Genomic DNA, 24,972 nt, shown 5'->3' on the forward strand with positions numbered 1-24,972 from the left:
GTACTTTATTAAACAAAAAAAGAGTTAGAGACAATTTTAGATAATTTGCCAGAGTTTATAAAAGAAAAATTTATAAGCTGGTAATCTCAGTATTTCAATGATGGTGGTTAGTATCAGGTTAATATAATAAGCAGGGGTAAGAACAGAGTTAGGACAGGCTGGATGAAATTTACAATTACAAAACAATATAGAAATATTTACAGAAGCATAAAAGATTCATAAGGAAGAATACCTACAGAGTGCTTGACAGATTGTTAGTCCCCAAGCATGACTAGTCCTCCTTGAATTCCAAGGACATCATCTTTCTTCTCCTTCCTTTTCTGCTCATGTTTCCTCCTTTTGATCTTCTCTGGTCTGGAGATGTGGCTGTTTCCAAGGTTTATTGTGGAAGTTAATTATATTTGTTGTCTCATTTACAGCAGTATTTTCTTTAGATTCCCCCCATGGTTTTAGCCTCCTTTTGTGTGGCTCATAGCGAAGTGAAAGGGAAAGACTTGTTTTGAGATCAAATACTGGTTTCTTATTACTGACTGGAGTCTGTACTGCCTCAGCTGTAAACTTGAATGGGGTAACAACTGGAGTGTGTCCAGCCTTGGCTTGACTGGCTTCCTTTTCCTTACTCTTCACCAGGACAGCCTGGCATTTAGGCTGGGTGTCAAGCATGCTGATATATGGACACTTTCTGGCTGGAGTCTTGGTCAGTAAGCATTTGTGCTCATTATCTTTAGTAGCCTCTAAGAACCTGACATTCATTTTGCTAGTTGAGAGGGTAGATGGCTTGAACAGTTTCTGACACAAGATACTTCGATTCACTGTCCCAAGGGATATATGAAGTGAACGTCATGGACTGGCAGGAGTGCAAGTATAAGAGGGCTTGCCTCTCTGAAGAACTGGGCTGACTACCCTCATGCCAGATGAACTTTTCTTGGAATTACTGTGGGGACTTTCAGTTAAGTTAGCTTTTTTAGCTAATATCTTTAATTCCTTCACTGAGTTGCTAAGGACTTCCATATGTTTCTTTTTTCAGTCAATATATTTGTCAATAGATTCCATTTCCTTAAAATTAGCTTCATGAATCTTCTTAAAATTTGGAATTTTAAATATTGTTCTCCTCTTAGATTTGGACACACCGTCTCTACAATGAGGGCTCTTTCCTCCTGAAGGGATATTTAAAAGAGTATCACCTTCTACCTCATTCTCTTCAGAGCAAAGCGCCCACTTGTTCTTTCTTATCTTTGGATGCCTTTGTGGCCTCTGCAGCAGCTAAGGCATTCTCCTTCTGATATTTCTTCTGTCCAGGAGACCCAGGATGATCACTTTTTATCATCTCTGAATGATCCTTGGAGCCGAGGTTTCCTGGGGCTGTTTTGCCTTTTCCCAGGGGTGAAGTCACAGAGACAACCACAGCTATCTGGTCAGATTTGTCTTCACTGCCATTAAGCATTTCTATCTCCTCATGAGAGGAAGCAGAGATATTACTTTTGCCATTCTGACTCTCATTTTTTTTTCTTGAACTCATGTTGAAAGTATTCTTTCAATGATTTTAAAAGCTTGTCTCCCTGGAGGTTGGCCCAGAGGCCAAAGCTCTTTGCCAAGCTCTGCAGCTCCCAGTACTTGAAGGAGTCCAGGTCTATAGCCAAAGGGAAGGCCATGCCACTCTCTCCCATCGGGATACAACTCTCCTGCTATCAAGTGCCCTGAAGTCTAACAGCAGAGACAACAACAGTTCTGTTGTCCTTCATTCTTAAAGAGGCAGTGTGTCTAACTGTGGCTGATCAGACCAATATGAGCTTAGACTCTACCACAGACCAGTCACAAATAGTCCATATGAACATTTGGAGTAGAGATGTCTCTAAATTTGTGCATCTCATGTTTCTTTTGAGCTACTGTATGCTTTGCTCATAGAGTACAGCACCTTCTTTGATGCAGGCAGTCCTGTGCCAGTGTCTCCCATGTCTGAAATCAATTCCAAAGTTTTTCAGAGACCTCAAGAGTGCAATTGTATCCCTTTTTCTGAACTGCATGTGAGTGCTTGGTTTGTATGAGTTCTACACAAAATAGTCTTTTGGGCAAAAGCGCTTTTTGCATTTGAACAATGTAGACAGTTCATCAGAGTTGATTCTCTGCAGCAGAGTTTGAATTCTTGGCAGTTCAGCTTGAGAAAGGACCTCAGTGTCCCATATCTTATCTTGCCAGGTGATCTTCAGAACATTCCTAAGACAATTCAAATGGAAGTGATTCAGTTTCCTTGCATGGTACTAACATACTGTCCATGTTTCACAGGCACATAACAATGAGATCAGAACAATAGCTCAATAGACCTTCTGTTTGGTAGTAGTCTAATACCTCTTCTCTCTCACACTTTCCTTTGTAGCCTTCCAGACACTGAGATAGTGGTGGTATGCATACATCAACCTCACTATCTATGAGCATATCCCTGGAATGTTGACTTCCAAGGTAAATTAAATGTTCCACAGCATTCAAAAATTTTCCATTTGTTGTAAACAATAGTTCCATATATGTATGTTGTGGTGCTGGCTGGTGGAGACCCTGTGTTTTCTTGGTGTTAATTACTGGACCAAAATTAGCACAAGTAGCACAGAATTGATCCACACTTTTTTACATTTCAGCCTCAGAGGCTGCATTGAGCACACAATTATCTGTGAACAAAAATCTATGCATCAACTCTCCCTGTACTTTAGTCTTGACTTGTAGCCTTTTCAAGATGAATAATTTACCATAAGTGGGGTACCTGATCTCAGTGCCATTTTCATCTTAGTTGAAAGTGTCAGACAATATCAATGAAAACATCATGCTAAAAAACTTGGGAACAAGCACACAGTCCTGCATTGTCTATCCAGAACCTATGAAAACATATTGTCATAAAACTGACATACTGATGATAAACTTCTCTAGGCAACCAAATTTTGCCATAATTTTCCATGAGTCCTCATGATTGGCAATATCAAAGACTTTTGTTAGACAGAAAACATTGTGTACAGACTTCTGTTTTGCTCCTGGTATTTCTCCTGGAGTTGTCAAGAAGCAAACACCATGTAGACTATCCCTTGGCCCTGTCTGAAGCCATACAGGCCCTCAGGGAGATGACCATCTTCCAGGTGAATGATAAACCTATGAAGGAAGACTCTGGCAAGAATCTTGACAGCATTGTCTAAGAAAGAGGAAAACAACCTTTCTACCCCCCCACCCTGATTATCACAGGACAACTTATTTCCTTTTCTTTTATATGTAGAGAAAAATGGAGTCCTCCTTGAACTCCTTGAGAATGACCTCCTTTTGCCATATAACCCAGAAGATTTTAATTAGCTTTTATGTGATCAATAGACCCACTACCTTATAAATCTTGGCTGGAAAACAATCAACACCGGTACATTTCCACACTAAAGGAGCCTAATAACATTCGAAACCTCTTCTTCAGTTGGAAGTTTTGCTATAGAGGGATTGACTTCAACCTAAAGTATATTGTCAATGGCTTCAGTATTAATTGATGATGACCTGCTGAGAACACTATGAAAGTGTTTATTCCATGTCTCCTGGATCATGTCCCTATCACTAATCAATGTGGTTCCATCAGCCCTGAGTAGTTGAAATACATTTATAGGTCTTTTGGCCATAATAGTCTTCAGGACATCATAAAAGCATTTTGGATTGTTATGGTCAGAGTAAAACAATTTCTTTTGCCTTATTACAGAGTGAAAAATACTGTGTATCTCGAAACTCTATCTGTACTTGACTTTTGATGGAGTTATACACTGCCTTCTTAGAGACAATGAACTATCCTGCTGGCAAACCCTGTGAAACTCTTGTTTTTCATTTAGCAGCTCCTGAATTTCCCCATCATTTTTGTCAAAACCATCTTGATGTTTGCAAGTGTGCTGACCCAGATGAGTAAATTCAATGCTGTACCCCAAATCAATGAAAACTGCCCACTCCTTTTCTGCTCCACTCATGTGTTTGCTCAGCTTTCCCTCCAAGTTAGTAACAAACTGCTCAGATTCAGAGAAGTGTTCTAATCTGTTGATATTAAGTCTTCTGGTAGTTGTCTTACCTTGGGGCCAGCCCTTTTGTTGAATGTGAATGTTTAGCTTGGAGAGGATATGTTTATGATTGGTCCTGCACTCTGTTCCACACACCGCCTTTGTTCCCCCCACATCCCATCTATCTCTCCCTCAATTCAATTGTAATGGTCCAGTCTTGAATCAAATTCTACTTGGTCTCAAAGTAGAGGCAAAATTTATCTCTTTACATTAAGATCTTAGTTTATATGGTTTATTCTCATCTGTGAATACAAAGCTGAAGTCATGAGCACTATTAGTATCTCTTTTGAAATTTTCCCTTAAATATCACCCTCTCTTCACTTTCTATGGTCTTCTGGTGTGCTATGACTGAGCTGATACATACACACTGTTTTCTTTCTCTCTCTTAATTTTCAGTTTAAAACACTCTTGATCAGATCTGGAAGACTTCAGATGAAACTATTTAACCCTTTTTTTAATGTCTAACATGCAAAGACTATGCAAACTCTCCATGTCTTTTTTAAGAGCCAGAAAAGAGCCTAGTTGTTATTATTATTATTATTTTACTTTAGCTATTAGTGGAAGATGTAATTTTGACAGAAAAACAGTTTAGTGTTGTCAGTTTAAAACGATGGTTGCATAATGGCTTGATGTGAAATATATTTCCCTACAAAGTTATGGAGATAGTATATGGATATACTTATCCATAATCCATGAGGGTTTATGAAGAATTACTGCTATGTGCCCTTTTTCTCCATAAAATCAGAGATCAAGTGTATATTTATGTATAATCCATGAAGATGTATGAACCATGAGAGACAGAGACAGAGACAGAGAGAGAGAGAGAGAGAGAAGAGAGAGAGAGAGAGAGAGAGGGAGGGAGGGAGGGAGGGAGGGAGGGAAGATAAGGATGGACTACTTGACTGCTTTCTCATGATAACTTCCTTAAGTGTTATTTAATGAGAAATTTGTAAAAAAAATATTTTATGAAGAAATACTATAGACTCTGTGAGGAAGTTACTAATAGCAAACTATATTCAGAGAAAGAATATTTCCTTAATATATTGAAAAGAAGACAGAAAATGGATTAATCCCAAGGAAAACATGAGGAAATTTTGAGAAACTTTAATCATTATCAGGAGAGACTTTGATATTTTGAGTGTGAGTTAACAAACAAGCGAAGACAAGTCATCTATTAGTATGTTGAAGGTTTGAATTTGCAATTGACATTGGTTGTAATCAAAACATTGTAAATAAAACATATGAATATTCTTCAGTTATTGTTTTCATGTGTTAATATTATATTATTACTAGTAACATTTATCAACATAGATATATAAAAGTAATTAGTAATGGGAACAGAGGCTATCCTATTCATTGAATAGGATTCGTTGAATGATGAATATTTAATGAATTAGAGCTAACTAATTATGAATGAGAAATTATTAACCCAATATACCCCTTCATCACTATAGAGCTCAAAATTAATTAAAAATATAAGATAACTCAAGTAGCAGTTTGAGATTAGATGACTTACAAGTGAATTTGGTTGGATTCCAGACCCAAAATAACATAGTCACATACAATAAGGAGCAGCAGAGTTTCCTGATTCTTCCCTTGTAGGCTGGTTTTAACTACCCCTCCAAAAAAATTAATGATTTCACCATTTTGAAACTCTTGTTCAAAAATCTAGGTACAATTCTGATGTGACATGCCTGATATCTTTGTGTCTCTCTACTTATGTTCTTATTCCCTTTGACCTGAAAACTCTTTTTCATCTCCGTCTATTAAAATCCTGCATGTACTTCAATATCTAGCTTAAGTGGATCAACTTATCCCCAGTAAGTCTTATCTTATTTTGCTTTTATTATACTTATGTCATTCATCTTAAACTATCATAGCCATATGAGTTTAATCGGCTACAAATATTTTTCAATATATTTTTGTTAAGAAACCCCAAGAACAGAAGTGATAAGGTTGAGTTGATTGTTACAAAGACCTTGTTGAACTCTCAGGAATTTACTAATTGCTATGCCAGACATGGGATTTAAAACAGAAGTATTTAACTTTTTTTTTAAATGCCACATCAGTGTAGCATTGCAGGCATCAAAATTGGCAGCTATGCCAGAGTGGCATTCTGGAGAGAGATACTACATGGCTGTGGATTGACTGCCAGGAGATGGATGGTGGGGTTCACTTTGCCTGTCAGAGAATATGACTTCTATTAACTCAGGTGTCAAGTTTTAGGTCAGCTGTATGTAAACTTTGAAAGAATCTGTGAGCTCCAGGGCATATAGAAATGCCTTTGAAGATACAAAATGGATGGTGAGTTGGTAGTGTGAGTTCTCAGAAAATGGAAAAGAGGGATAGCTCTGAGAACATTTTTGATAATCTTCAGGCTCCAAAGTTCATCTGTTGATTGACCAGGGATTGATGATTATATTTAGAGGAGTTGGAAGAAGGTTTCTGGTCATTGTGTGGTGAGAGAGAGGAAAAACATTGCCTACATATATCAACCAGAGTTACCACAAGAGAATAGCTAGAGTAGCTAAATACCATAGAAAATAGCTGTAATGAAGGAAGAATGGCAATTAAAAAACCAAAAGTATACGAGAAAAAGTTCAAAGAAAGACCTAATAGAAAAACCCTTGGATATAAGTGCCCAAATTTAAAATCTGACCTCATAGGTATCACCAAGATTTGTTGGGATGAAATCTTTGTCTTGAAAAAGTTTTTGAATGGCTATATGCTATACAAAAGAATAGGGTATCAAGAACGGTAAAAGGAGAGGGCTAGAGAATGGGGGAACCTATTTCAGATATGAAGAAGTATTAGAGCCAGAATGGGGAGGCAAGCACATTGAAGAATATTTGGGTGAAGGCTAGGGGAGGGAAGAACAAAAGTTTTGTCATCATAGCATACTAAAGACCACCGGGACAGAAATTAAAAAAAAAATAGATGAAAGGGGTATTCGACGAACCAATCTCAAGCTTGGCACAGGGATAAGGTATAGTGACTGGAGGACTTAAATTATTCACAGATCTGACAATCAAAATAAGCTATAATAAGCTCACTCTCTCCCACCCCCAAATATATAATATATACATAAATTATACATATGTATAAAGCATATAATATATATATATATATAAAACATGTGCATATAATAAAATTATCGAATGTGATGCAAATATAAAATATAGACAAAGAAATATGCACATATAAATATAAATATAAAATTATACACATATTACAGGTGGAGAATAGAGAGAGAGACACAAACAGAAAGAGAAAGAGAAATAGCTTAGTCAATTGACTAATATTCTACTGGGGATCTCAGACTTGAGGGAATGCTCAAGAACTTATTTCTAAAGATGCAAAGGAAGTGATTGCAAAATAATATGTGTGTGAAACAACCTATGTAGATATACAAGAACTAATTTATCAACTCTAATTTCAAAACAAATGTTCAAAAGCAAGGACAGGAAACATAGGATGTATACAAGAACATGCCTAAAGCCTAGTATCTGGAGTATTAAAACACATAGTGACCTGAAGATATCAAGGAATAAACCATAAAGAGCAGTTAAATACCTACAGAGTAGCTACATTAGAGGAAGGATAGCAATTTTGACTACCAGAAATTAATGATTCATTCTACAATTTTCTAAGAAGTTAAATCAAACTTACTCTATATGGTTTTTAGATTCTATTCTATATTCTTTTCTGAAAACCAGGACATTTTACCTTCTCTAGTCTTGCAGGAACTCTGCTGCTTTATACAGTCTTTCAACTATCACAGTCTGACTATTCTTTCAGTGCCTTAGGATGTAGTTCACTTGGATCAGTTGACCTGAATGCTGTAAAGGCAACTAAATACTTTCTTACTATTCCCTCCCTTGCCTTTCTTGAGCAGCAAGTCCCTCTTAGCCATTTTTTGTTCTGTCCTTTCCAAACTAAATTTCATTTTCCTTGGAAAATAAGACAGAAGTAATGTGTAGATTGAATATCATTGTCTTTTCTCTATTTGAATTTCCTACCCCAAACATCCTAAACAAAGGTTTGTTCACTTCTCTGATCATTCTTTTTCTCTCAATATGGTTACCCCTCCTTTTTGTTGTTGTTGTTCTTTGTAAGTCCATAGTGCCATACTGTCTCTGTGATACCATAAGTATCTCATAAAGACCCCACTTTCATTAGGAAGTCTCTCTTGTTACTAAACTTTGGACTTGTTATCTCCAGACTTAGAGAGTTGTCCAGAGTACTGAAAGGTTAAGTGATTTGCCTGGAGTCACACAGCTAGGACAAAACTTAGTTCATTTCCAGACACACAATATGCCCTTGATAAATATTTTTAATGAAGAAATAAAAAATGAATAGGAATTCAGTTCGTTATACGTCTTTAGAACTCTATATAAGTAATATTCCCCAGGCTCCTCACTACCTTTGATATGTGTGGTTACTGATCCCTTTAATAACACTGTATATGAAATAAAGTTCTATAACTGAAGAGTTTTTTGGTAGCAGGGATAATTTATTTCTCTTTGAAACTGGAAAAAATATTGAAAATTCTGTTTCAATCAGAAGCAAATGCTTCTAAAGGGGAACAGGATCAAAAGAGAGAAAAGAATAAATGGGAGGTGGGAAAGTACTAGGGGAAATATATTTAGTTTTTCACAACATGACCATTATGGAAGTGTTTTGAATGACTACACATGTATAACCAGTATTAAGTTACTTGCCTGCTCAATGAGGATGGGTGGGGAGGGAGGAAGGGAGAAAATTTGGAATCCAAAATTTTAAAAATAACTGTCAAAAATTGTTTTTGCATGCAGCTGGGAAATAAGACATATAGGCAATGAGATATAGAAACATATCCTGCCCTACAGGAAAATTGAAGGGGAAGGGGATAAGAGAAGGGGGGATAGAAAAGAGGGCAGATTAGGGGAAGAGGTTTCCAGAATGCATGCCATCTTGGGGGAGGGGGAGGGATGAGATGGGGAGAAAATTTGGAACTCAAAATCTCATGGAAGTGAATGTTGAAAACTAAAAATAAATATATTAATAAAATCTGAAAAAAGAAAGTAGATACAATATGAATAAATAAAACTAAACTATCAGCCAGTACAATGGTGCCAAACTCAAATAGAAATGGATCCCTGCAAGCTACATATTGACTTAGAATACTGCAAATTGTTATTATCTATTTTGTGTTATATTTTATTTTGTTAAAAATTCCCAATTACATTTAAAAAAATAAAATTCTGTTTTATTACCTGTATAGTTTTTGCCAAGAGTGTTTGCCACAATCTAAAAAAAAAAATCAATAATTTGCCATGTGACAATTTGTTTCTCTTCCCTACAAAAGTTTCATGGTTTCTAAAAGGGGTAGAGAGATAGAAAGAAAAATTTACCCTTTATAAAGATAGAATCCTAGAGAAAGTTTTTATATCAAAACACTGTTCAACTTAAACAATCACTATTACCTACTCATCACCCTTTTCTTAAATTTCTAGAGTATTTATTGTCAATAGTATACATAATCTTCTGTATATATTGTGAGCACAGTGAAGTCAGGGATCAAACATAATATATAACTTTATATCCGCCACTAAGCCTCCAACACCTAGTACCTTGTATGTAGTGGACATCACATACATATTTGTTGAATGGAATTCAATTGAATTGAGCTGAAATAAATTAAATTTTGTCTCTCTACTCAGCATCTCAAAATCAGGGACCAACCGTATTTTATGTTATATGATATCTCCAACCTCACTTAGCACAACTCTAGGTGGAAAAAATGTGCTCAACAAATAATGGTTAAACTTGGAACAAAAACAAATCATAAGCAAGAAAGAAAGAATTCTCTCAAAAGGTTATAATTTGGTTTCAAAACTCTTTGGTGCATGAGGTAAACTCCTATGATTGCGTTCTTTGGATTCCTTCCTATTTCAATGTTATAAATGTGAAATTATTTTTAAATTGCTTCCTTGTGATCACAACTGTTGGCTGCATATTTGGTTATATGGAATTATTCTCTGATTTGCCATTTCACCTGATTAATGGAACATTTGATATTTCTTTCCAAATATCCTATGCCTTCTTTATAAAAATGTTGTCAGAGAACAAAACTAACACATTTTAGCCTAACTGTGATATATTAGCCTTTTATGGTAGATCATTCTATTTTAGGACACAGGATTTGACTTGATAAATCTGAATCTGTAATAATGTATTATAACAGGGTTTGATATACTTATAACTACTATCTTTTCTACTTGTATTTTGCTAACCTTTTTTCTCAATTCTAATTTTATAATGTGAGACTTATGGGAACATAGCTTTGATTAACTATTTTATAGTCTACTATGCAAAGAAAATAAGGCTTTGTAACCTATTGGGAGAATTCATATGCACAAAAGAAAATTAGTTTGGCATGTGTGCAAGTCCTATTAAAGTAGGGACTTCATAGAGATCAAGATGTTGGAAAAGATGACCTCTAAGCTTCCATCTAACTGATATTCTATGGATAAGAACAAGGTTAAATGTATCCATATTATTCATATGTACATCACTGAAGGGATAGTACCCATATAATCCTAAAACATTAATTAAATTACTGCTGAAATTCTGAAAGATGCATTTTCTTGTAATTGTAGAACATGCATGTTACATGTATCTATTGTAGCAGGTTTATGAAAAGACTTGGATAAGAGCTTTTTTTTCCTCAAAACTCCTTCTCCTCAGGTTATTCTACAACATGACATAAAATTAAGTTTCCTACAACATAGTTGTGGTCACATCAATCACCTACTCAATAAGAGTATCTATAAAATAACATCCAAACTCCTTAATCTGACATTCAAATTCCTTTATAGTCTGACTCCAAAGTATCTTTGTCATTTTATTTCCCACCGTTCTTTATGTTCTAACCAAAGTGGATAAGTCATGGTTTCTCTAATGTAATAGTAAGCATTCCAACATTATTTTTTCTCTTGGTCATGTCATTTGTATAACATGTGATGCTAACTCTCACACACACATACCTTAATTATTTCTACCTGTTTAGGCCATTCCTTATCCCAAAATCTGATTAAGATCTTTTCCTTCTTTTGAACCACCACACAACCTTTCACCTATTGACCTCAACATATGCCCATCTACAACCTGTAATTTTGCCTCAATCATCCATCTCTGAATTTGTCTTTTGGTAGAGGAAAAAGGAGAGGGAACAGTAATGAGGAGTAGTTGTCACCTGAAAAAAATGGAGGGAAAGAGAGACATGAATTGAAATATCATACTCTCTCTGTTCCCTTTTGTATCTGAGTTTGACCTCCATCATATTAGATATTCCCTTTATTTTCATGTCATATCTAAATTTGATATGGATTCCAGTTATGTCTTCATTGATGCTAATTTTGAATAGAATAGAATCAAAGGAAAGCCCTGTAGTTTACACTTTTTAGTGTAGAATCCTGAATGTTGGCATCAATCCATTAATCAACACTTTTTTTATTCAGTTATTTACCCAATCATGAGTTCATCTATCTCTTCTATTCTAAATCTCTCCATTTTGTCCACCAAAATATCATGAAATATCTTTATTAAATGCTCCTTTGAAGGACTAATATATTAAGTCCATAATACTTGCCTTATACCTCAGTATAGTATCCTTGTCAAAATAAAAAAAGAAAAAAAGAAGAAAAGTTGTTAGTGTGTCATTATATAAGTCTGGCATGAACAAATTCATTCTGACTCTTACTGATCACCACATCCTCATCACGTTCCCATTTAAGTGTTCATCACAAACAATCATTTTAACGACCAATTTTAGAATTTTATCAGAAATAAGTTTTAAATTTATTAACCTATAAAGTATTTGCCATGTATGCAAATTAGTTTGTGGGTGAAAGGATCAAGACAAAGTTTAGGGCACTTCAAAGAATTGTAAGCTCAATCTGATTCAATATTGTGTCATATCTGCCAAAAAACCTAATACAATATTACAGAGAGGGAGGTGAACTAGACTTGTGCTTTGATTGCTTCAGAGACCTGCCAGATATGAAAACTACCTTTAGAAATTAATGTAACCACTTTTTCTGCAATTTACATTCTTAGCATATTTCTTAGAGTGCTCATAGGTTGAGTTACACAGCTGGTATGTGTCAAAGGTGGGACAATAACTGAAGTCTTCCTGACTCTTAGGACATATCTCTAGCCACTTTGTCATCTTAAATGTTTATTTTTAAAATGAAGAATATCAAAATATCAAAATTCTATCATTGTATACTACTAAGACTAGATGTGGAATTAAAAAAAAGCACCACATTTTAGCAGAGATTCTGACAAGCTGGAGAAAAAAAATTAATGTACTGATTTGATAGACATGTCTCAGCACTCCGAAGTCTCCATTGTTTTTTTTTTTTACAAAGGTAAGGCAGAGATAAAGGAGCTGACCTGAGTTCAAGTCCTACTTTTGTGACATACTACCTGTTAGGCCCTTCACTAACTTCTCATTGCCCCAGGGAAATCTCTAAAACTAAAAGTTTCAGAGAAAATGCTTATCTTCATAGGTCAAATCTTCACTCTCACAGAGAAAACAACTGGTTCAATCATGTCTAAAAATCTACAGTAAACTATTCCAAACTCCAAATTCATTTATATAATGGAGTCTGGTATCAAGAATCGTGCATAATTATACATACTGGGAACATGTATCATCCATCAAATGCTAATGATTTATTGTTTCTTTTTATTCGTTATGTAGACTATTCATTATAATTGTCAAAAAGTAGTAATCATTAACAGTATTGACTGTATTTCTCTAGCTATTCTATTCATATTATGCCTTACCATCTAGCACTTAATAATTCAAGACAACGTTGGCCAAATTTTTATAACCACCTTTCACTGCTTATGGAGAATCAAAATTCTCTCGATCCTATTTTCCATCATTTCTCCAAATGTCATGTTCAAATATTCACATGCATCTGTGATGTCATTGACTTAGATCCAATGATGCAGGTTGTAACTGATATATTTTTGCCAATTTTGTAATTCTTGTCCATATGTTTCCATATGTTAATCAATAGGGTTTCAGCTGATGTCTTCCTTGCCTTTTCCTGATATTACAAGGCTACCATTAGTGCACTTAGGTTGCCTGTTTGCCATCAAGAGATAACTACATGATCAGTCTATCTTCTTTTCCTATTGTGCATTCCTCTGAAGACATTTTTTAGGTAGATAAAACATTTATACAGTGCATTCTATGTTCTAGGCTCCCTGCTAATCTTCATAATTCCTCATTGGCTATATTTTGCAGTGTGCAACAGTTAACAGTTAACTTCTTATGTGTCTCTCAAATACTTTCTGTGTGATATTCATTTGCAAAATCTTTGGGGATTTCTGCCATTTTAGGAGCTTATTATATGGTACTAACATGTAGAGTAGTGATTTTAAACCAAGCTAACTTAGCTTCTTGGTCCTCATATAGTTGGCTTTTGATGCAATAGACAGCTTCATAGTTAGCAAGTGTACACAAATGAAACACAAATCAGCGTTTAAGAGGTTTGGGTGTGTTTGTTCCGAGAAACAAGAGAAGTACATCCCATCAATTCCTTGAGTTTCCTTTCATTTTATTGTTCAATTTTTCATTTGAAGGAGACTGCTTAAGATTGCTTTTATATTTCCTCAACAAAGACAGAGGTGATGGATATTTAGAGAAGCAATGGCACAGTTGAAGTAGGGCTAAGGTTGACATTGGAGAAAGGAAGCTGGAGGACAATTAACATTTTTTCTGACTTTTAAAGTATCAACATATTCATTTATTCATTCAGCAAATATGTACTAAATGTCTATTATTTACAAGTTGTTGAGTTAAGTATTGTAAAAATAAGAAATGGTGTATTAAATTAAGCAGAAGAAAAAATGTAGAAAAGAGGGAAGCAAAAAAAAAAAGTCAGTGAATTCAAAGTTCCTTATAGGCTAATTTGAGTATCTGCTTCCTATTCTGTTAAATAAGCTTCACATTTTGCCCTTTTTCAGGGATGTATGGTCCAGGGTACAGATGGAAGCTCTAAAATCCTAGTGTCATAAACATTTTCCTATAATCATTTTTTGGAATAAAAGACTGAAGGAGGCATCATTATAAAATGGTAATAACAAGCACCAGATTTTCCCCTAAGTCCCTAATTATTTTCCAGTTAAATCCTTGGGCTAATCCAAGTATTTTGTTTATATCTTCCATCTCCTTTTTAGCACTTGCTTCCAAACAAAGGCAAGCTACCTATTTTCTATTTTTTCTTTGCAGCACAGAGTGTTAATCTTGCTTATTTAAAGTCAGATCTTTCGTGCTAATTGACTTATTAAAAGTGAGCTTTACCATTAAGATGGCAGTAGCCAAGTAAAAGACCTCTTACTTTTCACATGCATTCATATTGGCAATTACTATGAAGCCTAGAAAATATGGACTTGGAGAAATTAATACAATATGCTTTTCTCATATAGTTATGGCCACTGAGTCACTAATTTCAAAATGATCAACAGAAAAAATAACAGGAAAAAATTTTAAAAATTTAAACCATGGAGTTTCAGGAAACAAGAGAGTAAAGCACTTTCTTACATGTAAAAAAAAATCTGTATTTTAGAGCCATTTCACCCCTTAGGCTTCATAGAATATCATATTATAAAATTTAGATATCATTTGATTTGTTCTTCAATTCAATTTTAATTGAATAAATTCAAAATGTGCAAAATGCTGTATTATGTTGTGAGCCTTCAAGAAAGATTTGAGAATGGGGAGATGTAAAAGTAAAACATTTCAGGTACAGTGAATGATGTGAAAACATAGGAGGATGCACTATAAGATCTTGGAATTCCTAGTATCTCAGTTCAATGCAATGTAAAATGTGTGGAGGGGAGTTGTAGTAGAAGAAATATACTAACCCCCACCCTCAAGCAAGTTAGACTACTTTTATTCCCTAAAAAAATTAACAATACCTTCTTGGAGACTTGGTTGGCTCAGGCTACTAATATCACTTTCTGGTCACTGGAGTACAAAGTAGCCATGAATATCTATATGACCTTGGCTTACAGAAAACCAGATGTAAATTATCTTATATAAAAAAAGGAGAATAACACCTACAGTATTTATCTCATGGGATTCTTGTGAGATTCACACAATATAATACATGTAAAATATTTTCTCCCCCATGAATTTGTTCATTAAGTCACCTGCATCATTAATGGAGTAGATATTGTGTACATTATTCCCCTTCCCTTATTTGCCTTTGAAATTATCCCTATCCTTCAAGTTCCAGCTCAGGTACTATTTACTCCATGCAACCCTCCTACAGTCATTTGGCCAATACTAATTAATCTTCTTCAGAACTGTCACAGAACTATATCAACACCTCTCCAATGAACTCATATTTGGATTTGTATTAAAATCAATTATATACAGATCTTATCTACACTTCTTGACTCTAAGAGACTTGAGGTCAACTAACATGTCTCATTTATCTTTGTATTTATGTTAAATGACAAATGAAATTTTTGAACTATACATATTCAATAATTATTCATTTTAAACTTGGGGGAAGCAAAAGAAAGTAAACTATATAGACTGTAGCAAAACAAATTCCAATGTGGCTACTTCTTGTTCTCTGTCCACAAAACTACATTGTTAATAGAATTTACCTCCTCAGGGAGTCTAAGGGCTTGCCTTTTAGTTTAATTGAAAGGTGTATGGAGTTATAAAATCTTAAGGTTTTATTTTCTTAACTGGCTTATCTCTAAGGTTACTTGCAGATAGAAGTCTTAGGAAATATTGGCCCAGATAAGTATTGTAGGCATGGAACATTGTAGCAAGCTTTTATTTTAAATTATACTTTGATAGACATGATGTTAGAAGCACCACCACTGTGAAGATACAAATCTGCAAAATAACAGACTATGATATAATTGTACTGTATACATTTACCTGTACAGTTAACACAAAAAATAAAATCCCAGATTTCTCCAAAAGACAGAAATCATAAAAGACTAGGTGTAACTTGTCAAAACTCAATATATAGACATTTTCTCAAAATTTTTTTTTTAATGTTTTTTACATGCTCAGAGTTTTCCTTGGTATTCCTCTCCTCTGTTTCCCAGAGAGCCATTTCATTCAACAAATGGAATTTTTGAAGAGAAAAGAAAAAGGAAAAATCAGCACATCCAATCAATACACTGGAAAAACTCCAAACACAGAAAATGTACAATAACTGTGGACCTCCCACCTCTAAGACAGGGTGGGTTAGGAGATGATTTGCAGGAGGAAACAGACAGTAAAATTATACTAGTGAGGGATTTCTTGGAGCTAGATAAATTTAACCATAAAATAAATAAGAAAATAAGAAAAAAGTAAGAGAAATTAATAAAATTTTGGAAAATTTAGACATAATAGACCTCTGGAGAAAATTGAATGGGAATAGAAAGACATATTTTGTTTTCTCACTGTTCATGTCACTTTTGCCAAAATTTGTCCTATATTATAGCACACAACCATTATACTCAAATGCGGAAAAGTAGAAATATTAAATGTGCTCTTTTCATATCATAATTCAAGTAAAATTTACACTTAATAATGGGCTACAGATTAAAAATTAATTGGAAACTAAATAATCAAATCCAAAAAAAATGAATGGGTCAAAGAACAAATCATAGAAATAATTAATAATTTCATTAAAGAAAATGACAACAAAGAGACCGCATTCATAAATTTGAGAGATCCCATCAAAGCAGTACCTAAGTGAAAAGTTTTATCTCTGAACACATGTATCAATAGAAGAAAGAACAGAGCAATGAATTTGGCAAGCACCTCAAAAAAGAAACCTAGAAAAAGAACAAATTAAAAATCCTTAATTAAAAATCAAATTTGAAATCCTAAAAATCAAAGGAGAAATTAATAAAATTAAGTTTAAAAAAAGCTGCTAATAAAGAAAACTATTCTATGAGAAAAAGTTAATTAGATAAAACACAGGTTAATTTGATTTAAAAAAAAGAAAGAAGAAAACCAAATTACCTTTCTCCAAAGTAAAAACAGTGAATATACTAGCAACAAAGAGGAAAACAAAGCAATTATTAAGAGGGATTTTGCCTAATTACATTCTAGTAAAATTGACAATCTAAGTGAAATGGATGAATATTTATACAAAAATATAGACTGCCCAAATTAATACAAGAGGAACTAGAACACTTAAATCATTCTATCTCAGAAAAAGAAATTAAACAAGCCATCAATAAGCTCCCTAAGAAAAAATTCCCCAGGAGCATATGGATTTATAAGTGAATTCTCCCATACATTTAAGGAGCAATTAATCTCAATATTGTATAATTTATTTGAAAAAAAGTTTAAAAAAAAACTCCTACCATATTCCTTTTATGACACAAATTTGGTTTTGATACTTAAGCCAGGAAAAGACAAAAACAGAGAAAGTAAAACAGGCCAATTTGATATCAACGTTAAAATACAGATGCAGAAAAAGTTTTTGAAAAAAATGCAACACTTATTCTCCTTAACAACAAAAAAAAAAATTGAAAGGATAGGAATCAATGAAACTTTTCTTAAAATTATAAGTAGTATCTAGCTAACATGAAGAGCAAGCATTATCTGTAATGGGATAAATTTGAAGCCTCCTAAAGCTTCAGAGGGGAAGCAAGGAAGTCCATTTTCACCACAATTATTCAATATTGTTCTAGAAATATTAGCTATAGCAATAAGAGAAGAAAAATAAATTGAAGGAATTAGAATAGGCAATGAGGAAATAAAAGTACTACTGTTTACAGCTGATATGGTATAGGATACTTGCAGAATCCTATAGAATAAACTAAAAAAAAACTGGTTTAAACAATTAACAGCCTTAGCGAAATGGCAGGATATAAAATTAGCCCACATAAATCATTAGCATTTCTATGCGCTATCAAAAAAACCCAGCAGGAAGTGATGCAGAAATTTCATTTAAAATAACAGCAGACAATGTAAAATACTAGAGAGTAAACCTGCCAAGACAAACCCGGGGATTTTATAAACATAATTACAAAACACTTTTCATACAAAATAAAGGCAGATTTAAACAATTGGGGAAATATGGTTAGGCTCATCCTATATAATTCAAATGACAACTCTATCAAAGTTAATTTGCTTATTCATTTCTATGCCAATTTGACTACCCAAATTATTATTTTATAGAGCTAGAAAACTAATAACACATTTATGTGGAAATACTAAAGGTCAAGAATATCAAGAGAATCAATGAAAAAAATATGAAAGAGGTCAGACTAGTAGTTCTTGATTTGAAACTGTATTACAAAGTGGTAATCATTGAAACAATCTGGTATGGGCTAAAAACAGTGTGGCTGATAAGCAGAATAGATTAGGTACACTATATGTATACATTAGTAAGGATGATAGTAATCTAGTGTTTGATGATTCTAAAGATCCAAATTTTAGGGTTAAGAACTGACAATTTGATAAAAATTGTTGCAAAAACTGAAAAGCATTTTGGAAGAAAAAAGCCATAGACCAACATATCATACCATATACCCAAATGAAATGCATAAATGATTTAGACATAAAGGTTGACATTAAAAATAGAGGGGCATAGCTTGTCAAATCTATCAATAAAAGAAGAATTTATGACCAAACAAGAAATAGAGATCATCCCAAGAAGTAAAATTTTGATTATATGAAATTTAGAACTTTTGAACAAACAAAACTAATGCAGCCAAAATTTAAAGTAAAACAGGAAACTGGGGGGAAATTTTCATAGCAAGTTTCTCTGAAAAATGCCTTATTTCTCAAAAATATATCAAACTGAACCAAATTTTTAAAAATAAGGGAACATTTGTCATTTGATAAATGGTCAAAGTACATAAATAGGCTGTTTTCCAAAGAAGAAATTAAAGGCATCAATATTCACATGAAAAATTGCTCTAAATCCCTACTGGTTAGAGAAATGCAAATTAAAACAACTCTGAGATACCACCTCACTACTATCAGTTTGTCCAAAATGCCAGAAAAAATTACAAATTTTGAAAGTAATGTGGAAAAAAAAGGAACACTAATGCACTGTTGTGGATTTTTGAAATAGTTCAATCATTCTAGAGAACATTTTGGAACTATTCCCAAAAGGCTATAAAGTTGTGCATACCCTTTGATCCATCAATAACACTACTAGGTCTGCATTCCAAAGAGAATAAAGAGAAGAGAAATGGACCTATCTGAACTAAAATATTTATAGCAGCTTTTTTGTATTGGAAAAAAATTGGAAATTGAGGGATGTGCATCAATTGGGGAATGGCTGAATAAGTTGTGGTATAAGATTGTGTTGGAATACTATTGTTCTATAAGTGATGAGCAGAATAGTTTCAGAAAAACCTGGGAAGACATACTATCTCATGCAAAGTGTAGTGAGCAGAATCAAGAGAACATGGTACACAGAAATAACAATATTGCAGGGATATAAGGTAGCAATATTGTAAGTAGGAAAAACAATTGCAAGGGACTCATGATAAAAAAATGTTATTCACTTCCGGAGAGAGAAGTGATTAACTCTGAATGCATATTGAAGTATACTTTCAAATTTTATTTTTATTATTTTTTGTTTTTATTTTCTTTTGCAGCATGGCAAATAAATATCTTGCATGATTTCACATACATAATCAGTATCAAATTGCTTGTCAGGGAGTTGAGTGGGGAAAAAGGGAAATAAAGATTTTGGAACTCAAATTTTTAAAGTGATTATTAATTTTTAGAAAAAGTAATTTGCAAATATTAATGTAATACATAAAAATATACCAAAAAATTAAAAAATGCAGATTTATATCTCCAATACCTAATGGTAAGGCTGAATTAATTGGACAATTACCAGAACATATAAATAGATTAATTTATACATTCCTATCATATGAGTTGCTTTTAGGTATTTACCACAATAGAGAGACAAGAAGTTCATGTCAATCAGATCAAATTCATCATTTTGGTTCATTCCCTTTGTGCCAACTACCTTAGGGCTAGAGCTCATTTTTTTTAAGGTGACAATAACATATGCCCTTCTTTCCATTAACCAAAATGGAATCAGTCTTTGCCAAATAAGGATACCTTGAAACTGAGGAAAATTAAGTAAGTATACATATATGTGTGTTTGTTTATATATACAACATAAATACATATAAAGATAGATGAAAAATAGCCCCCCGCAAAAGTATATATTTTGTAAGACAGTAATAGCCACTTCACAAGGAGGAAGCCCTACTGTATGTGCTCAACTAATTTGAAAAGCTAAATAAAAAAGACTTTGCGCAAAGCAGGTTTCCTTCCATCTTTAAATGATACTAAGCTGTGTTGTCTATATTTGCATTTATTTCTTCTAGTGGCATGTTGACAGAACAAAAATAAAAATTATACTACTGAAAAGCTTGTTGTTCTTGAAGCCAACCCACCCACCTCTAAATCTTATCCTCTGACTTAATATTACAGGACCACACAATTAAGAGAACTAGAACAGAGCTATTGAGCCAGACTTTAGGAGGCACATATGGAATGCCAATCTGTGGCTTCCCCTGTTACCCAGGAAAGCCTCCTAAGCAGGAATTCTATGCCATAGAGAACAAAGCACAAATAAGATAGATATTTGGTTTCTTGATTTTTACCATAATCAATGTTCCTTTGGTTAAGTAGAAGAAACCTGTTTTATTTGGTACTTAAGTTCTTAGATCTGAGTCCTACATATTCAATTTTGGTTTAAAAATACTTCATATCTTGTGGTCAGAATAAAGACTATTATTTTTTTCCAGTCAATGTCATAATATGGTGTGCTTAGACTTCAGTTCCACCCTTTTGTACTGTAGGTCATTTGACTATGCATTAGATGATTTTGTATTATTTTTCGCTTCAATAGTCAGACAGTATAGCTTGACCTCATTTTGTTAATAATTATAATTATGAAAATACAAGTTCTTTACTAAGTGCTTTAAAAAGCCCTTTCAATGTATTTCCTGGGTGCCAGAGGCCTAAGAAAAGAGAAAGATGAATGATTAGTCAGCAGTGATTGTTTTCACCTTCTGACCTTCTGACCATATGCTAAGCAATCTTCTTCTGGATGATGTGTAAAAGAAAGGGGGAAAGTACACCTGACAGTTGTAGATATTATTCCTATTTTTGCTACCATTGATGACATGTGTAAGTAAGGTGAATTTTAGTGTGTGTAAAGTGTTTTTTTGTTATTCTTTCTTTCTTTTCTTCCCAGGGTCCATAGCCATAACAATCTCTACTTCCCAGGTATTAGATATGAAGTCTCACTATCATGGTTCAAAACAGTTTTTACCACACTTGCGCAGTAGATATAGGGATGAAGTGGCATAAAATTGTGAGGCTATTGCTGATGATATACCTTCTTTGTCTGTTGCCCTATAAAGTAAATGGGCACTGGTCAGTGACTGGGGACCCCCATAGGGGTGAATGTGAAGGTTGAATGTTGTGAGGGGGAATCTGTGTGTTTGCCTCAACCAGCCCCCATTGAGGTTTGAGGCAATTTAAGGGAGAGAACAAGTTGTGCTGTTCTTGACTGACCCCATTGAGACGAGGGGTAGTTTCTCCCCTTCACATCAGCCCCTGCAAGAAGGGTTGTTAGGGAATGCTACAGGAGTTGGTACTCCCATTATCAGCAAAATCCCTTTGAGAATACTGGACTAAAATAAAGCAAACTTAGTTAACCCCTTATTATGACTCCATTCCTGTCTTCTTGTCTGACTGGATCAAAGTGAACCTGCTAGTGAGAAAGGTACTAGCAGCCCTTCTGAGTCTCTTTCCTAAGAAATGGCATAGTTGGAGTGTTTATTTGTCCAACAACATGATTTGAGGTTAAATCATATATCTATCCTTACTTCAATTCTGTAACAATTAATGTGTGTACCAGGCTCCATTCTGAGAAATCTTATTTATGCAACCTTTTTTTTTTCCCAAAGAACTTTCATATATTTGGTTACAAATCATCTAAAATGCGTAAGAAACTATTATATTTAATTCTAAATGGAGGGGTGGAGATGGTATGGAGAAGATAATAAAGGCCTGAGGATAAGCTTGAACAAACAAGAGGAGAAATACTTCTAGGCTGAAGAGGCAGCCTGGTATAGAACACTGGATGATAGGTCAGCAAGATCCTTGTCTGAATTCTACCTCAGACACTTAATCAATTTGCAATCAAGGGCAATCCTGTAGACCCCTCTGGGCCTCTGTTCCCTCATCTGTAAAATGAGAGGGTTGGACTTGCTAATGTCTAAGTTCCTTTCCAGGTTTTAATCTATGATCTATACTCAAGTGTAGGAAATTTATGATAATATTACTTCCAACCACAAAAACAAAATATAAATATGACTGAAAAAAAGTGAAGCTTTGTAGATTTGAGATATTTGCATGCATCCCTCTGCAACTCACTAGAGACCATTATTACAATTGGGACCCTACCTTACCCCTCAGAACAAAACAAAACTAATATTCCATGAAAGTGGGGATAAAGATGAGGAGGAAAAAAATAGAAGCTTTTAAAGGATTAAAAAATACCATTTTTAATTACCTTAGTAGCCGTGAAATAGGGATGGGACCTAGACCTATGATTTTATTGATATAGGGTGCTCCTGAGTGAGGCGATCTATTCTGCCAATGCAGATTTCCTTCAATATATTATCTTAGAGAGTTGCCCAGAGCGCCAAGAAGTTAGGTAACTTGCCCAGTGTCACATAGTCAGAGTCAGAATCCTGGTCTCCGAGCTGCCTCTCTATCCATTATGCGATGTTACTTTCTCAGCTGAGAAATACAGGAAAAAATGCTGTTTCAGAGATCACAAAAATAACACCAAACTAAACCCCATTTGTAAAAACATTCTCACATCTACTAAACTCAAATTGAGTACTGCTTTGTTACTACTCACTGCTGAAAGCAATTAGTGGACAGGTAAGAAAAGAGAGAGAGATTTGGTAATGAGGCCAAGGAAAGGAAGTTATATATGTGCACATTTTTTTTATTTTAGCCTTAAGGTAGAGACTGACACATTGTACAAAGAGCTATACAACTTTCAATACTTTTCATTATATAGAATAGCTTTTAAAAAGTTCTAATTGTAATACTAACGTGTGGTATTTTACTATAGGATGATCATCCATCCCCATCACTGAAGCATATGATTCTTTCCCCCCAAAGATTGTGCTGGGCTTAAATCTAAGTTGTTGCCTCTCCTTTGCCATGTTGCATTTATAAGAACTCATTGGTGAAGCTTTTGATCTCTTCACTGCATTTGCAAACTTACTTGACACTCCCATTGTCTGAAATACACCTTGGGATTGCTGCAAATACAAGAAACAATTTTCAATGGGAGATGAACTCAATCTCTTCTACTAGCTAGGATTTTTGACAATGAATCCTGGATGCTATATATGTGTTGACCAGAAGAAGGATGAGTTGCAGCTCTCTTGATCAGGCATAAGGAATAAGAGTAATCATGACTGAACTCATTTCAAGCGAATCAGAATAAGAGGCAATAGGATCATGTAGAAGAACATATACAGTAACAATCATTAACAATAATGAAATACGTATTGTTTTAACTTTTCCTTTTATCAGCTTCTAGCACATGCTATAATAAAGGAAGACAGAAAAAGCTAATTGTCAGCCTGAGTGTGATGGTCCCACAGGCTGGTATTTGCCACCATCATCATGGTGCTTTTACTCACCATACACAGAATCAACACGTATCTCCTTTGTGTTAATAATTCATATTTCATTCTGGTGAATAAATCAATACTCTATTGCTACTGGCTACAGTGTCTCACATTTTTACACTAATCTTTTCAGTTTGGCCAGGGTATTTACTTATAGTGAGTGTGTCTTTGCCACATGACATTCATCTTTTACTAGGTCACCAGAGTAATCCTGAGAAAAATTCCAACATTAGCAATATTTCTTTAAAGAAAATGAATAGCTTCTTATGTGACAAGCACATTGGCAGGATTTTATTATGTTGTTGCATTCTCAACATTCAAATTAGGCATTTTGTTACTTTCAAGATATGCTTGGTGTAACAGAGTAGATAACTGCTTTTGCCTAAGGTTTATTTTAAAATAAATCTACATCTGACTTTTTTTGATGGCAATAAAACACTTTTAAGTAACAAGTCTAACCTCTTATATCCCTCACCAAGAGTGTTAACGTGCAGAATAATAATATTGTGGGAGAGCAAAAAAAAAAATACGAGTAGGAGTCCCTCAACACCAAACCATTTTTGGGATTCTCACAACTCCTTTTCATTCCCCTCACATAATCCCCCTTGGGTATCATATAACCGTTATTTTACTGCCCTCTCACAAAAATCCCATAGTCCCATTCTTTATTCCTTTTTTTTTTTAACTCCCAGCAAATCTCAAGTCTCAGAGAGCTGGTATATTCTTTTAGTTTATATCAGTTACTATGTCTCTTGATCTGGTTCCTTCTATACCTTCAATTGGCCTGAAGAAAAGAAAAAAAATAATCTTTCTCTTATTCCCAGAAAACACATAATCCCTTGTTTAAGTAGTTTAAATTAATTTTTCTACTAGACACTATAGGGAAGTTTACAAGGAATCTAACAAATATGGGGGGAAAGTATGCACTCTATAGTTTCCAGTTCTAATTCTGCATGGAAATACACAGAAAACTTGCCCTCACTTCTTAGTCTTCTTCTGACAGTGGACTTAACTCTGCTCTTTCTTCCTCCCCCTCCAACACTTACCTATCTCATTCATTTCTAGAATGGCCTATTCTAAAGCAGCTACTTAGTTTCTAGTATTTGGATTTAATTTAGAAAAAAAAATGTAGACATCCCAGCTCTTCTGGAGAATTCACTTCTTGAGCAAAGTTGGA

General features: G+C 34.3%; 1 pseudogene; it reads right to left on the reverse strand.

Moving 5' to 3' along the window:
* Window positions 1–254: 254 nt before the first annotated feature.
* LOC110195912 (nucleolar and spindle-associated protein 1 pseudogene) lies at window positions 255–1,667 on the reverse strand (annotated as a pseudogene).
* Between the last annotated feature and the right edge of the window lie 23,305 nt (window positions 1,668–24,972).

Source organism: Phascolarctos cinereus, unplaced genomic scaffold, assembly GCF_003287225.1.
Source record: "Phascolarctos cinereus isolate Bilbo 61053 unplaced genomic scaffold, phaCin_HiC Scaffold_4;HRSCAF=312, whole genome shotgun sequence".
In the NCBI taxonomy this organism is placed as follows: Eukaryota; Metazoa; Chordata; class Mammalia; order Diprotodontia; family Phascolarctidae; genus Phascolarctos; species Phascolarctos cinereus.